Here is a 5,288-nt window from a genome sequence, read left to right on the forward strand (position 1 = left end):
GAAGAACTAAATTCTTTTCTTTCATAGCTGTAAGTTAATAGAAAAGGTCTAACATTAGCATATCTTGAAGTGACACCACAATCAGGGTTAAAAAGGTAACAACAGAATTAGTTAATGCTTCATGGGATGGGACTAGGGATAGGACAGGGGATTTTTGTTATAAGCCTTGTAGTAATATCTAACTTGAAATAGTAACTAACTTCTGAAAATTATGAATATTTATTGCTTGGATTAAAATTAAAATTAAAAATAAAAGTGGACGTTGGCTTTAGCTACCACTGAAGCAGCCTGTCAGCTTGGTGGCGCTGTTCAGCTTCTGGCCATGACATTCACCTGTTGTCCTGTATTACCTAAAAGCACCTGGAGGGTTACAAGTAGTAAGTAGCCAAATCACATCCTGGGGACACTGCACTAGAGACATTGCACCCAGTAAGACTCAACAGAGATGGTCTCTTGTCTTTTAAAAGATGATGCAAGTCATAGAAAACAAAACTGGAAGCAATTACAGCCACCCTGCTTCAAATTTCAAAAGTTCTTCCTGCCAGCCACTGAAAGGCTCAGAAATTCCAACATTTCTTCCTCTCCCGTCTGGAAATTGCATGAAAGTTCTTTGTCAGGCTATATTTGCTGCAGAAAATTCGTTGCTAAGTTCTTAGCAGGTGCTTATGATTTTTGGAAAGATAAAGAACAAGCAGGGCAAAGTCTAATTCTGTAACTACTGGGACATTCAAAATAAATGACTGGGGATTCTGGTTGAAATGTACACAACCATAAGGCAACAGAGTACACACGTTGATCAAAGTGTAAAGTAGTAACAGTCTTTTAGAAAGGCAATTTGATGACTCATTGTTTATTAATATATTTTAAAATTAATACACTTTGATCCAGCAATTCTGTTTCTAGGATTTAGCTTATGGAAATACTTACCCAAGTGTGGAATGATGTATGTGCAACAAGGATTTTGGTGGTCGTTTGCAATAGTAAAATATTGAAATACTCAAGTACCAGACACAGGGGATTAGTTATGTACCACCACACATTTGAGCATAATGTAGCCATCAAAAAGAAGGAATTAGCTCTGTATGTACTACCACCGAACAAATATTCACTCTATATTCTTACATAAAAAAACAAATGGAAACTAGGATCTATAGCGTGACCTCATATTTTGTTTAAATATGTATACATAATTGTTAACTTTCATTGAGTTGTCTCTGTATTCAGAGCTCTTTTAAGTCCTCTCTGTAGACTAATTTATAATTCCAATAAGCCTATAGGGTAGATTTTATAATTATCTCCATTTTCCATAGAAACAAGCACAGAGAGGTTATGTGACTTTCTCAAGGCCATACCACGAAGAAGGTGGAGATTGGTTTCAAACCCAGGGATATCCAATTCCAGAGCTCGTGGTCTTAAATCATCACATGATACAGCCTCTGTACTTATGTATTTGTTTATGCACACATAAAAGAAACATCTGAATAAATAACAATCTAGATGCCAAGAAGAATTTTCTCTAGGTGATTCTTTTACTTTCAACTTTTTTTATGATTTGAACTTTTTACATATGTTGTTTTGATATTAATTTTAAATACTTTTTTTGTAGATATTAAAAGACAAAATTCATTTAAGAAAATAATGGGCAATAATATAGACTACACCCTATTGCTCACTTGCTCGATGGGTACTCATTAAGCTCCTCCTGTTTACCAGCTTGGGGACTGAGATGAATAAAACCCATTTCTTGTCCTGGAGGAATTCATAGCCTAGTGAAGACACAAAGAAAGAAATATCCGGTCCATGGTCTTTTCCTGCTATATTGCACTGTGACTGTACTTTAGATTTTGGTTGGCCAGTGAGAAATGATATCAACACTCAAAGCGTTGCTTCTTTCAGCTAATGGAAACCAGGTGCTGTGCTGGGCCCTGAACATTTTACATTATCTTTTTTTTTTCTCTATAAAACTTATTATTGTTTCAACCAACATTTAGTAGGCATTAGGCCCTATGTGTCAACTGGGGATCCCAGGATGACAAAGAAAAGTTCCTTGCTGTTAAAATCTGGTATTGTGAAGAAAATTGCTGTGTTTACAAATAGTTACAGTTCCTCATTGGTGAAAATAATGATGATTACTAACATTTAAGCAGTGCTTACTAGGCACTGGTTCATATACTTCTTACATATACTAATTTATTGAATTTTTAACCCTATGATATACTATTAGTATCTCTATTTTATAGACAAAGAAACTGAGGCAGAGAGAAGTTAGGCAACTTGCCCAAGATCATACAGCTAGAAAGCAGAAGCTCAGGGAGTTCCAACCAAGGTACCCAGCATGTGGTGGAACAACCATAATAAAAATAGTATTAACAACTGCAATATTTGCGGCAGGTGATATTATGGTTGTTAGTGCTATTTTTAAAATCACACAGAGCTTTGTGAGTTTTAAGTGCTTGCACAGACTTGTCTCAGTATCAGGTGTTCTCAAATATAAAACGACTCATATTTTTCACGATGAGAAGATTGCAAAAAAGAAAATATTTGGGGGCCAACTTGAATATGTAAATTCTGAAGGCTATAGATGAAATAAATGTCTATGTAGAGTATTTAATTTATTATTTTAAGTATGCACATAATTTCAAGATTAGTAATATATTATTTTAATGATATATATTTAGAATATATTATACATTAATAAATAATATATCACTTTAGAAATATCATTTTTTTCCATGGTCACGTTTTGCAAAACAACTTTTCCTGTGCACCCTTGATCTTAGTATCTTTTTTATTATTGGGGATGGTTTCTGAATCATCCAACACCCTTTCCAGGTCACATAAATTTCACTCCCATCTAATTTGTTTGCAATCCATCACTTTTTGATCCTTTATACGATGCTGTCACTGAAATATTTTATCCTCGAAGTCCCAAGTCACTCAACCTTAGGACAGTATTGTTTCCCCGTTTGTCCTTTTGATTTATATTTGCATCACAACATCTTAACATTTTAATGTATTGTTTTTAAAAATGCTCCTCATAAGGCTTGCATCTTTATTAGGGGTATGAGGTCAACACTCAGTATTATGACTACATCTGTGTCAAAATTGTTTGCTTTTTCTTAAAAAGAAAAACAGTTCCTTCAGGTGACTTTTATAAATTAGTCTTCTAAACAATGCTTTGTTGTTTAAAGTAAAGAGATTGGGAAAGATTAGGGAATATGAAAGTTTCTGTGAGCTTTCACAAGAACTTAAATATGAGGCAACTCTTTCTTCTGAGGCACACTTTTTGGGGAAAAACATCTGCCTTATATCCAGATATAGGCACCATGCTAACTTCATCTATTAAATGTGGCAAACCTGCTTGTACAAATCTGTGTGGTGGGCACTGTCCTCCCTTAACACATGAATAAGTCTCCACTCAGAAGGAGAGGTGACTTGCCCAAGGTATCTCGCAAGTGGCCAATCTGGAATACAACTTGAATACAAGTCTGTCTAATCCTCTCACCCTTGCCTCTCCCATTAAAGCACTGGGGGAGTTTCTAAACCACCTTCCTAATTTAGATTGCTGGCCCTGGTAGAAATGTGGGGGAAGTGTTGACAGAATGCTAACACTAATTTATTATTCTTTTATCGCCTTATGCTTGTATGGCTGTGTGCAATATTTCATAAAGAGAATGGCAAAGCAATTTACAAATATAAAACCCAGATGCTCAATTTTAATTTCTGGGTTTTCATTTCAAATCCATTGCAGAACAAGCAGGTTGTTTATACCATAAATAAATGCCTGGGTATCTACCTGCAAAGATCCCCAGAAGCTGCTCTTAGGTCCTGAAGTGATGTATCTGCTTACATTTGTTTCGTTCTTGAAAAGAACGAAATATTTTAGGTATGAACCCTTTTAGGTATGAACTGGAAAAGGTCAGGTACCTTCCTTGGGTGTGCAAGGTCCCCTTCAGGGATGTGCTGGAGCTTGTTCCTCCGAGCTTATGGGAGCTGATTGTGTGCATCTCTTCCCAGCTCTGCTCAGTGACATCACCTTCGGCAGCTTGAAACCAGCCATGGTGGGAGTATTGGGACCTGGAAACTGGCTAACTCTTCAAATCAAGTCTCCTTTCATTCCTTCTCTGTCCTTCCCCCAAATTATTTAACTTCCCTGTGCCTTGTGTACTTCCCTTCTAGGTTATTCTGAAGATTCAGTGAGATAAAGTATGTAATGCACATGGCACTGTTTCTGTGTTTATTTATTTAAATAAATAATGCAGTGAAAAGTAAGTTTCCTTCTCAACCAGGACCCCCCATTCTAGTTCCTGTACTGAAAGGCAGCCTATTTCTCTGAAACCTTCCAGAGGTGTGCTCTGCATATATAAACATGTATACATGTATATACATGTATTTTTTAAATGGCAACATGACATAACAGTGTTCCACCCTTGCCATATGTGTGTGTGTGTGTGTGTGTGTGTGTGTGAGTGAGAGAGAGACACATACATATATCAATATATCTAGCTATCATTATTCTAAACTGGCACTCATAGATCTAACTTGTTATTTTTAAGGGCTGCCCATTGTTCCATTTCTGAGATGCAACCAGCCTTCTGGGTGATATTTAGGATATTTCCCATCTCTTGCCAGTAGAAACAATAGGCATTGAATACCTGTTTTTTGCAGGTAAGGATGAGTGTATCTGTAGGCTCAATACCTAGAAATAGAACTATTGGGTCAAAGGCTATGGACGTTTTCAATTCTGGTTTGATCATCAAGTTGACTTCCAAGGGTTGTGTCAATTTTCTCTCTAACCTATGGTATAGGTGAATGCATGAGTCCCCATAGCCTCGGGACACTGTCCAACTTTTTGATCTGTGCCATCTGAAAGTCCTTGGCACCCAGATAGATAAATGGTCCTTATTATTGTTGTTGATGGAAAAATTCAGGTGCAGGGAGGAGGGGACTTGCCCACCACCACCTCTATCTACACGAAACAAAAAACTGGTGGGTCTAGGTTGAGACTAATGCCATCAGCTCTGCTGGGAAGTGGGTAAACGACCCTGGGGAACTAAACTTCCATGAACTCTTCCCTTCAAGCTCTTTATCATCTGTTTTTCATGATGAAATTTTTCAAGAACATTAAGGATTAAGAAGGTGAGAAGCTCCAGTGCTCTGGGAAGCTTCAGGATGGCTTGTTTCCTGTCACTGTAACAGAATCAGCTCTCCTCTTTAAAATTTTCTGTGGCTCCACATTTTTCAAAGATCCTGGACCAGCAGTACCAGCATCACTGAGGAAATGGTTG

This window comes from Pteropus alecto, unplaced genomic scaffold (genome assembly GCF_000325575.1).
Source record: "Pteropus alecto unplaced genomic scaffold, ASM32557v1 scaffold45, whole genome shotgun sequence".
NCBI classification, from domain to species: domain Eukaryota; kingdom Metazoa; phylum Chordata; class Mammalia; order Chiroptera; family Pteropodidae; genus Pteropus; species Pteropus alecto.